Source organism: Salmo salar, chromosome 03, assembly GCF_965601325.2.
Source record: "Salmo salar chromosome 03, fSalSal1, whole genome shotgun sequence".
NCBI lineage: Eukaryota > Metazoa > Chordata > Actinopteri > Salmoniformes > Salmonidae > Salmo > Salmo salar.
Window position 1 is genome coordinate 31,774,157 of NC_138293.1, and position 12,696 is coordinate 31,786,852.

The 12,696-nt window shown below is 42.4% G+C and overlaps 1 non-coding gene across 1 annotated transcript; it reads right to left on the reverse strand.

The window, feature by feature from the left end:
• Positions 1-54: 54 nt before the first annotated feature.
• LOC106599732 (uncharacterized) lies at positions 55-11,444 on the reverse strand. Its single transcript, XR_001327552.3, has 6 exons — positions 11,239-11,444; positions 6,467-6,617; positions 4,486-6,204; positions 4,171-4,216; positions 3,887-4,021; positions 55-3,337 (listed from the first exon to the last, which is right to left on the reverse strand). It is a non-coding gene; the product is annotated as an uncharacterized LOC106599732 (transcript).
• Positions 11,445-12,696: the final 1,252 nt, after the last annotated feature.

The window sequence follows — 12,696 nt, forward strand, 5'->3', positions numbered from 1 at the left end:
GCAAATGTAACTGCAAAGGCCACACAATTTTAAGTTAATATAAACTAACAAACAGCCAGAAATGCTGCTAGTAGCGCTCAGACTTTACTATACACTTTTTTGTATTTACATTTTACAACATTACATATTATCAAGAAATGCAGGATAATAATCTCTTTATTGTTGCGTGCTGTCATACAGTTTGAGTACGTTTAAAATCATACAGGTGTATGTGCACATTATTGACCAGAAGAGGTCGATATTGTCTAATATTTATATTTGAACCTCAATGAAGCGCTTCTTTAACTAGGCAAGTCAGTTAAGAACAAACTATTATTTACAATGACGGCCTACCAAAAGGCCTCCTGCGGGGACGGGGGCCTGGGATTAAAAATAAATAAAATATAAATCTAGGACAAAACACACATCACGACAAGAGAGACAACACACCACTACATAAAGAGAGACCTAAAGACAACAACAGCATGGCAGCAACACATGACAACACAGCATGGTAGCAACACAACATGGTAGCAGCACAAAACATGGTACAAACATTATTGGGCACAGACAACAGCACAAAGGGCAAGAAGGTAGAGACACCAATACATCACGCAAAGCAGCCACAACTGTCAGTAAGAGTGTCCATGATTAAGTCTTTGAATTAAGAGATTGAGATAAAACTGTCCAGTTTGAGTGTTTGTTGCAGCTCGTTCCAGTCGCTAGCTACAGCAAACTGAAAAGAGGAGCAACCCAGGGATGTGTGTGCTTTGGGGACCTTTAACAGAATGTGACTGGCAGAACGGGTGTTGTATGTGGAGGATGAAGGCTACAGTAGATATCTCAGATAGGGGGGGAATGAGGCCTAAGAGGGTTTTATAAATAAGCGTCAACCAGTGGGTCTTGCGACGGGTATACAGAGATGACCAGTTTACAGATGAGTATAGAGTGCAGTGATGTGTCCTATAAGGAGCATTGGTGGAAAATCTGATGACCGAATGGTAAAGAACATCTAGCCGCTCGAGAGCACCCTTACCTGCCGATCTATAAATTATGTCTGTAATCTAGCATGGGTAGGATGGTCATCTGAATCAGGGTTAGTTTGGCAGCTGGGGTGAAAGAGGAGCGTTGACGATAGAGGAAACCAAGTCTAGATTTAACTTTAGCCTGCAGCTTTGATACATGCTGATAGAAGGACAGTGCACCGTCTAGCCATACTCCCAAGTACTTGTATGAGGTGACTACCTCAAGCTCTAAACCCTCAGAGGTAGTAATCACACCTGTGAAAAAGGGGCATTCTTCTTACCAAACCACATGACCTTTGTTTTGGAGGTGTTCAGAACAAGGTTAAGGGTAGAGAAAGCTTGTTGGACACTAAGAAAGCTTTGTTGTAGAGCATTTAACACAAAATCTGGTGAGGGGCCAGCTGAGTATAAGACTGTCATCTGCATATAAATGGATGAGAGAGCTTCCTACTGCCTGAGCTATGTTGTTGATGTAAATTGAGAAGAGCGTGGAGCCTAGGATCGAGCCTTAGGGTACTCCCTTGGTGACAGGCAATGGCTAAGACAGCAGATTTTCTGACTTTATAACACTGCACTCTTTGAGAGAGGTAGTTAGCTAACCAGGCCAAAGACCCCTCAGAGACACCAATACTCCTTAGCCGGCTCACAAGAATGGAATGGTCTACCGTATCAAAAGCTTTGGTCAAGTCAATAGAAATAGCAGCACAATATTGCTTAGAATCAAGGGCAATGGTGACATCATTGAGGACCTTTAAGGTTGCAGTGACACATCCATAACCTGAGCGGAAACCAGATTGCATACCAGAGAGAATACTATAGACATCAAGAAAGCCAGTCAGTTGATTATTGACACGTTTTTCCAACACTTTTGATGAACAGGGCAAAATAGAAATAGGCCTTTAACAGTTAGGATCAGCTTGATCTCCCCCTTTAAATAAAGGACTAACTGACTAACTTCCAAGCAATGGGGACCTCCCCAGAGAGGAGAGACAGGTTAAAAAGGTCAGAGATAGGCTTGGCGATGATAGGGGCAGCAACCTTAAAGAACGGGATGTTTTTGGGGGTCAAGTTTAAGGAGATCCTTTAGCACCTCGGACTCAGTGACCGCCTACAGGGAGAAACTTTGTAGCGGGGCAGGGGAAAAAGAGGGAGAAGCATCAGGGATAGTCGCATTAGAAGGGGTGGGAGATGAGGAAATGTTGGACGGGCAAGGAGGCATGGCTGAGTCAAATAGGAATCCTGACTTAATGAAGTGGTGATTAAAAAGCTCAGCCATGTGCTTCTTGTCAGTAACAACCACATCATCAACATTAAGAGACATGGGCAGCTGTGAGGAGGAGGGTTTATTCTCCAGGTCTTTAACCGTTTTCCAGAACTTCTTGGGGTTAGACCCACAGAGAGAGAACTGCTCCTTTAAGTAACTAACTTTGGCCTTCCGTATAGCCTGAGTGCACTTATTTCTCATTTGCCTGAACGAGAGCCAGCCTGAGTATGCGTGTGCCGAGCCTTTCGCCAAATGCAATTCTTGAGGTGGAGTAACTCTGCAAGATCACGGTCAAACCAGGGGGTGAACCTGTTTTTAATTCTCATTTTCTTTATGAGGCGTGTTTGTTAAAAAATACCACTGAAAATATAAAAAAAAGAAGGTCCAAGAGTCTTCGACAGAGGGGATCAAGCTGATTCTATACCATTTTACAGAGGCCAGGTCATTAAGGAAGGCTTGCTCATTCAAGTTTTTTAGAAAGCGTCTATGACAAATCAGGACAGGTCGTGTCACTGAGCAGCCATTACGAACACAGGCTGTAAAACAGTGATCACTAAGGTCATTACAGAAAATATGAAACTAACCATAGAAGCACTGTAATGATATGCTGCTAAAACCATCCATTCTATGACTGCAACTATAGGAAAAATGGTATGCATATTTTAAAAATAATTATCTGCATTTAAAACTTAAGATCCTGGTATGATGGAAATGACATGTCAGCAACAGTAATGCAGCATCTACCGTAAACAATACTGTAGGCACACTTCATAGCATATATTCATTAAATCTACTTAATGCTGGCCATGGGTCGTTTTGGTGCTGGCAGGGAGAAAAAACACACTACATCCCTGTAGTGCTGACATTGAACATTGTGATGCCCCAGTCTCCACCACCACCACTGTTCTTGTGATTCCTCTTCACACACACCACACTGGCCACGGTCACCACCAACATGCCACCCAGCACAGAGAAAGAGGCTATCAGCGCTGTGGTCACCGTGTCCTGGGTGAAGCCAGGATACTGACAAGTCTCTCCATAGTACCACCAGTCATCACCAACTGCACACCTAGACAGAGGAAGGAAGAGAACGAGTGAGAGAAAGTCAACAATCTACCCACTGCACATCTGGATAGGGCGAGGAAGAGAACGAGAGAGAGTCAACTATCTACCCACTGCACATCTGGATAGGGCGAGGAAGAGAACGAGTGAGAGAGAGTCAACTCTCTACCCACTGCACATCGAGCGAAAGAGAGATCTAACACGACACACCTATATAGAGGGTGGAGAGAGAAAGAGGGAGTCACTACACAGGCAAAACTAGTTGAAATAACGTCGTTATAAAACACAAACTCGTCATTATAACATCTTAACCAGTTTTGCCTGCTGGACTGTTTGTGTGTTTGTAAAGGGAAAGACTGAACTAGGGAAAAGGGAGGGAATAATTACAGTAGCTCTGTGATGCTGGAGCGAGATAATACAATGAGAAGAGAAACACGCAGTAGTTATTAATGAAGTGAAAGAGAGAGAGAGAAGAACAGGGAGAGAGACCGAGATAAATACAGTACAGACCATTGTACTGTGTAAGCTACAAGCCCCGACAGTAAAACGCCCTTACCTGCAAACAGCATTTCCAGCATCCAATACAGACTCCCTCATTCCCACATGTAATGTTAGTGCAGGGGTCAGAGTGCGGCATGGCGGTGGTAACCATGGTGACGGGTGGCGCGTAGAGGGGACGGGTGGGACACATCTGAAGAGAGTAACGAGATGGGGGGGCATATAAGTGATGAGATGAGGACAAGCACATACAGTATTAACATAGAAATGAATGTACAGACACGGATAGGATTGGATAGCATGATTGGTTATAGAAATGGCGAGTGGGTGTGAATTTCATACCTTCATATGATGTGGACGTGTTGGTAAATAGGGGGACCACCACAACCTATGGTATTTGAATGAATGTGATGATAAACAACAAGGTAGCGTTAATGGGATATGTATGGAACATGGTATGCTAAAGATAGATTCTCTCTATCATGCTTTCAGAGAATGTAGAGAATAGTTTTAGCATGTTTTTGATCAACTGCTAAATACGGTAGCCTGGTCCCAGATCTGTTTGTGCAATCTTGTCAAACGTGGCAATGACCATAGGACTTGGCGAGAAAGCACTTAACAGATCTGGGACCAGTGGAACTTTTCAGGGCTTCTTACCCTCCATGGTGAGCATGAAGATGGTGTCTCCCCCATTGATGAAATCCCTGCTCTTGGCCCTGCCATGGGCCTGGTACACGGGTGTCCCGGTGCCCTCCCATGGAAATATTTGGTCCCATCCGCCTCTGACAGCTCAATGCCCATCTTACGAGGGTCTTCCCAGAAGAACAGCTCTGAAGTCAAGAAGTTCTGAAAGGTTTCTCAATATACTGTATACATGACTTCATCTATGACGTTACAAGACTGCTACTTTAAGTCAGTGCAAAACCAGGTGGAAAATCTCAGAAAATAATGGCAATTTCACTCATCTGTCAATGGAATGTAACTCCGTGTCTTAAAGGAATTCCCTTTGTCTCAAATCTTTCTGCACTTGTCTTGGTCCATATTAATTAGGCATCTCAGAAAGTGCTGATCTAGAATCATAATGAATAATATTTAATGGATAGGGGGAACCTGATCCTAGATCAGCACTCCCACTCTGAGGTGCTTATTTTAACTAGGCAAGACAGTTAAGAACAAATTCTTATTTACAATGATGGCCAACCCGGGCCAAACTCTAACCCGGATGATGCTGTGCCAATTGTGCGCCGCCCTTTGGGACTCCCAATCACAGCCAGTTGTGATACAGCCTGGAATCGAACCAGGATCTGTAGTGACACCTCTAGCACTGAGATGCAGTGCCTGTGATCGCTGTGCCACTCGGGACAGTTCACCCAAATTACACATTGGTTTCCTTCCCTGTAAGCAGTCTATGGATTGATATAATTAAAGTATCTAAAACTGACTGTGAAGCTCAACAAGTCACTTATAGATGATTTGAAAATGATGAGCCCAAAATGCTAATATCGGTACCAGGACTTGGATGGGATTTGTGCCACAAATGCTAAAACGTTACCTTTTGGAAACTTGTGCAAGAGAAACTAAACCAAAGCATGGATTGCTGAAAAACCTTGTCCATAGACTGCTTACAGGGTAAGGAAATGTGTAATTTAGTAATTTGGGTGAACTATCCCTTTAATGAATACTGGCCCTGGACTGACTACTTCATGAAGCTGGTTGAGAATGTCAAGAGTGTGCAAAGCGGTCATCAAGACTTTGAAGAATCTTACTACATGATTCCATATTGTTATTTCATAGTTGATGTCTTCACTATTATTCTACAATGTACAAATAAAGAAAAACCGTTGAATGAGTAGGTGTCCAAACTTTTGACTGGTACTGTATATAAATATTGTTACATACACCTGATAGGTGCAGTGAAATGTGTTGTTTTACAGGATCAGCCATAGTGGTACGGCGCCCCTGGAACAAATTAGGGTTAAGTGCTTTACTCAAGAGTACATCGACAGATTATTCATCTTGTCAGCTTGGGTAATCGAACCAGCAACCTTTCGGTTATGGGCCCAACGCTTACTGCTAGGCTAGTCTCCCTAATGATTCTATATTATACACATTAAAACAGGTTAATAAAAAACAATACGATAGGTCTAAACTACTGATGTTAGAGATGTTACCAACTATGAGCTAAATAACTCGCTGGTTCCGGTTGGGGTGGGCTTCATCGTACTCTCGAACCAGCTGATCGTTGGCAGTCCCACTGTTCTAGAGGAAGAACTGCAGGCACTGGTAGCCTCTCAAGGTAGAGTAGTCTGCTGTCCAGCCTGGCTGTGTCTGCTGGTTTGCCTGTGGCAGTGCTCAAGTGCATGAAGTAGCCCAAGCCTGTGGACAATGGAGAGCCGGCTATAACTTGAGCCTATAACTAGGGCACAGAGTTTCCCTGACCAGGTAACGTGGTCAGGGAAAACTCTGGGCCCTATTTATAACTGCAGTTTTTATAACACACAAATGAACTCTGCAGGACCTTTGATCATCCTTTGGACTATAAGATAAGAATAAATCTGATCTGCCCTGTCAGGTACTGAGGAATGGAGGTTGATAGTGTTGTTTTATGGTTGTTGTGTACTGGGGGGGGGGTGCTCACCGGTGCATTTGCCCATGTTGGATTACTCCGTGGTGGGCCCGCTGGGGGCCTGGGTCACCGTGCTCCAGTCTGCCTGGTCTTCCAGCCCTTGGATCATACCACAGATGTTCTCCCTCTCAAAGACAGGTGTCCAAGGAAGTGCTGGAGCGTGCTGGATCAAAAGGACACAGTGAACATCAACTTGCCAACAGCTAAACAGCAATCACAGGAAAACTTTGACTTGCTGTAGACTCCATCCAGACACACATATCAATTATACAGTATGTGCCAAATGTTTTGCCTTTTTATCTGGTTTTACCATGTACCCAGGCAACTAAGACATCCATTCTCTCGTAAAGTAACAATCAAATCATGTTTTATTTATCCACTAGGGTTCTCAAATACACACTAGGAAATACGCCTACTATTCCTGTTTTTCCAAAATACATCATTTCATCAAAATCAACAGGAGTTCTGCTTTGTACGTATTACCTAACTAATCACTGTACTTCAGATATGCTTTTTATAACAAAAATGTGAAATTCCAGCAAAGGAGGTCTCCTGCACTGTGGGTTTGATTGAACTACAGCCACTGATAAATATATCGGTAGATCAGCAGGCCAATGTGACTGTGTCTTACTACTGACTTGGTAGATCAGTCAGTCTACGCAGACAGTTGTAGAATAGAATATATACTTTATAACGGAAATGTGTCTTCTGCCTTTTCCAACACAACCAGAGATACACATACACGTTGAGAGGCACAGGGTCAGCCACAGTGCAGCACCTCTGGATGGTGAGCAATTGTGGGGGTTAAGTGCCTTGCTCAAGGGCACAACTGCAGGAGATGGAACATGGGATCAGAGACCATCAGCCTTCCAACTGTCAATTCAGTTCCTTTCCCATTTTTGTGTCGCCCGGCATGGCCCTTCCGGCTGCTGGTCCGCCTCTCTCACCTCTAGTCTACTGCCGCCTAGAGATTAGTGTCCTAATATATCTGAGGGCTGGATTCAATCTGTATCTCAGAAGTATCGCGGAAGATCCACGTTATAGCACGATAGAAAATTAAAGACAAGGTTCCAGCGTTCACGGAGACAACCTTTCTGGTAAACGTTGCATATGTCGGCTCAATGTGATATTACGTTTACATTTTTACGGATTGAATCGAGCCCAAAGTCTTACTGCAGTTGTGGAGCTTAATGTAACTTAATTTGAATTGGTAATTTGATTTCCAATTCAGCTGACATCTGCAGCATTTACCTGAAATGTGATCCCCACGAACGCAAGAACAATGCCTTTAAAATGGTGCATTGTGGACAGCGGTCTACAGATTGAATCCCGGCCTTACTGCAATTGTAGAGCATAAAGCGACTGAGTCCTACTGCAGTCGTAGAGGCTCCGGATCTTGTCAAGGTCATTGTCGCTGAACTCCATGCATTGTCCGACGACGTCGCGAAGGCAGGGCTCTTGGTGACGATGTTGGGCTCGGTGCCGTAACGCTGTCTTACTGTAGTGCATCATGGAACCGTAGTTGTAGGGGACGCCCAGAGAACTGGATGTGGCGTCTTCCCTGTGGCTCAGTTGGTAGAGCATGGTATTTGCAATGCCAGCATGGTGTGTGCAATGCCAGGGTTTTGGGTTCAATTCCCATGGGGGGCCAGTACAAAAAAAAATAAAAAATTTATGCACTCAAGTTGCTCTAAGTTGCTCTGGATAAGAGCATCTGCTAAATGACTAAAATGTAAGTGTTGTGTTTGCTGCCTGGGTGTGAGAGAGAGCTGGGACAAAAGGGAGAGAGAAGGGGACGAGAGAGAGTTCAGCCAGGTTGGAGGGTTCAATTTCATTTAAATTTGGCCAGTTTAGCCATTATTTTCAAATCTATCCTTGGATTTTCAATTTGTCTCCTGAATGGACAGAGTTGACATGTAATTGACCTTCAACCCCTAAAGGTCAGGGACACAAGGAATCTCCCCAATGGCAGATCTGCAGGGTTAGGACTTCATGTGGATTACAGCATGCTGACTGGAATCTTAAAAATCATGTCGCTGCTCTTTGCCCTTCAATTACATCTGACAGAAGTAAAGCAATGACTTGATAACAATGAATTGATAAACCATGCCCTAATCTCAAATTTCACTTTATGCTTCCGTTGATGCTTATATGGTGTCCTTAGCCTGCTTGTCTGAGAAGATTAAGCACGTGATCAGCACAATAAGACATATCTGTTTGTCCTGATCACATAGCTTATTGCCCTTGGGAAAAGGCAGGATAAATCAACTGTGTCTTGTGTGTGAAAGAACTAGTGTTTGATTAGGCTAGCACTAATCTGGCTTTTGTTGTCATGTTGACATTGTGACCTTAAGACTAAAAAGGTTCTATCTGCAAAAAGCATAGTTCTGAGAATAAAAATTTTCCCATCCCAGATCTCAGAAGTGTTTTGTTGTGAATTCTTCTTTCATAGCCCATTAACCTCTTACATCTAGACGTTCCGCTAGCGGAACACCTGCTCCAATATCCAATGATAGGCGTGGCGCGAATTACAAATTCCTCAAAAATACAAAAACTTCAATTTTTCAAACATATGACTATTTTACAGCATTTTAAAGACAAGACTCTCCTTTATCTAACCACACTGTCCGATTTCAAAAAGGCTTTACAGCGAAAGCAAAACATTAGATTATGTCAGCAGAGTATCCAGCCAGAAATAATCAGACACCCATTTTTCAAGCATATAATGTCACAAAAAACAAAACCACAGCTAAATGCAGCACTAACCTTTGATGATCTTCATCAGATGACAACCCTAGGACATTATGTTATACAATACATGCATGTTTTGTTCAATCAAGTTCATATTTATATCAAAAACCAGCTTTTTACATTAGCATGTGACGTTCAGAACTAGCATACCCCCCGTAAACCTCCGGTGAATTTACTAAATTACTCACGATAAACGTTCACAAAAAACAACAATTATTTTAAGAATTATAGATACAGAACTCCTTTGTGCAATCGAGGTGTCCGATTTTAAAATAGCTTTTCGGTGAAAGCACATTTTGCAATATTCTGAGTAGATAGCCCAGCCATCACGGCTAGCTATTTAGACACCCACCAAGTTTAGCCCTGACCAAACTCCGATTTACTATTAGAAAAGTTTGATTACCTTTGGTGTTCTTCGTCAGAATGCACTCCCAGTACTGCTACTTCAATAACAAATGTTGGTTTGGTTCAAAATAATCCATTGTTATATCCAAATAGCAGCGTTTTGTTCGTGCGTTCAAGACACTATCCGAAGTGTAAATAAGGGTCACGAGCATGGCGCATTTCGTGACAAAAGATTTCTAAATATTCCATTACCGTACTTCGAAGCATGTCAACCGCTGTTTAAAATCAATTTTTATGCCATTTTTCTCGTAAAAAAGCGATAATATTCCGACCGGGAATCTGCGTTTAGGTAAAAAGACGAAAGAAAATAAAGCATGGGGTCGACTCGGGCACGAGCCTGAGTCGCACAGTACTGTGATCAGCCAGTATCCAAACGCGCTACTTTTTTTCAGCCAGAGCCTGCAAAGCCACGATTCAGCTTTTTGCCGCCTTCTGAGAGCCCATGGGAGCCGTAGGAAGTGTCACGTAACAGCAGAGATCCCCTGTATTGGATAGAGATAATCAAGAAGGGCAAGAAATTGTCAGACAGGGCACTTCTTGCATGGAATCTTCTCAGGTTTTGGCCTGCCAAATGAGTTCTGTTATACTCACAGACACCATTCAAACAGTTTTAGAAACTTTGGAGTGTTTTCTATCCAAAGCTAATAATTATATGCATATTCTAGTTTCTGGGCAGGAGTAATAATCAGATTAAATCGGGTACGTTTTTTATCCGGCCGTGAAAATACTACCCCCTAGCCATAACAGGTTAAGGTTCTCACCTTAAAGGTACCTAAAGTGCAGAGTATCAAAATCCTGAGGCAAGTTAAGAAAACTGTAGCTAAATTGAATAAATACATGATAGAATAACACTATTTTACCAAGATAGTCAGAACGTATCATCAAATACATTAAGAAATGTATTATCATCATCAGACGAAATAGTCGTCACTGAACAACGATGTGATAACATCATTTATTTTAAGATTTCTGACAGTGTTTTTTTGTTGCTTGCATGCCATTGTAGCCAAGACCATACTTAGAGGGAGATGGCAAAGACGTGTTCTGATTGGTCTAACTTTATTTGTTCAGGCTAGGGATTGGATTACAGATAGAACCTTACAGCTCCACGTTCAAATGGGTTTACGCATTTCAAAAAAGAAACATTTCACTTAAAATGTACTTCACAGGCATATGAATAATCATCTAAAAATCATAGTGGCGGTCAGTGCCATTTTTAAGATGAGGGAGGATGATGATTTTTTTCCATGAGCATAGCCTTATTTCAATTACAGCATATTGGATGACTCTCATTCATATTCCATTCACCCAGTTCAATGTAACAGCGATAGGTTTAGGCTACTACATGATACTGAATGTCCCCTATACCCATCATGAGGTTGCTACAACCTAGCCTATGAATGAAATTTACAACGTAGGTGCACACACGTCGAGAGACAAACCTGAGGTGACACAGTGACATTAAATACTCTTGCCTACATCTAGCTGATATATGGCGTAATCATTAGTCCAACAGTTGCAAACGAGAGTTTCTATTGGACAAATCCAGGTATGTTTATCCCCGTTTTGTTCTGTTTGCTTCCGTTTAAGAAACGTTTTTCAACAGAATCAGCGGAATGAATACACACCTGATCACGCGTAAACAGAGTTCACTCTCGTTGAATTCCTTCTCTTCTATTTGCTCGTGGACTTCAGTTTACAACAAATCAGCTGTATGTGACCAGGCGAAAAAAACACTTTCCAAGCCAAACCTTTACAAACAGCCTACATCGTTGTCACCATATTAGCTAAAGTAACGTCATAGTCAGCATAGCTAATATAACTAACATGTTATTATACAACGGGTGGGTCTAATCCTGAATGCTGATTGGTTAAAACCGCATTCCAGCTGGTGTCTATTTAACAATGGCCTGGTGTAAAATAGGGTCCTTCTAGCAGTCGTAAGGACAACAATTCAGCAGTAGGTGGGCAGGTAGAGGTGTAAATGGTGATTGATTTGATTTACACAGAGCTGGTGATGATGGTACAATATACAAGACAAAACAAGTTGCTACACTACCAAAAGTATGTTGACACCTGCTTGTCGAACATCTCATTCCAAAATCATGGGCATTCATATGGGCAATTAAGTTGGGCGATTAGGCCTGGCCTGCAGTCGGCATTACAATTCATCCCAAAGTTGTTCGATGTGGTTGAGGTCAGGGCTCTGTACATGCCAGTGAAGTTCTTCCACACCGATCGACAAACCATTTTTGTATGGACCTCGCTTTGTGCACAGGGGCATTGTCGTGCTGAAACAGGAAAGATCATTCTTCAAACTGTTGACACAAAGTTGGATCACAGAATCCTCTAGAATGTCATTGTATACTGTAGTGTTCAGATTTCCCTTCACTGGAACTAAGGAGACCGAACCATGAAAAACAGGCCCAGACCATTATTCATCCTCCACCAAACTTTACAGTTGGCACTATGCATTCAGGTAGCATTCTCCTGGCATTCGCCAAACCCAGATTCGTCTGTCGGACTGCCAGAAGGTGAAGCGTGATTCATCACTCCAGAGAACGGGTTTCCCTATGCTCCAGGGTCCAATGGCCGCAAGCTTTACACCACACCAGCCGACGCTTGACATTGCGCATGGTGATCTTCGGCTTGTGTGCCGGTTATCGGAGATTGAATGTTTGTCTATGGAGATTGCATTGCTGTGTGCTCGATTTTATACACCTGTGTGGCTGAAAGACTAGCCAATGATGTGCTTTAGTAAAGTGACATTACATGCATCCACTCTGTGGGGCTCCCTTTCCCAGACACATAGCTAGCTAAGAGCTAGCTACTAAAATGCCCCACAAATTGTTCTCATAAAACAATAATCTTTACATTCCTCTTTCAAATGTTTCTTTTTAACTCAATCTCAGGTTAGTTAAGAGGTGATATTCAACATTAAATCACATTTTCCTAGAATTTTCTATTCGGAAATTGATGAATGCATTTGTTGCCAACACTGTTCAATAGTGGAACTGCAATTCATATTCAAATCATATATATATATATATATATATATATATATTTTTTTTTTTTTTTTTTTGTAA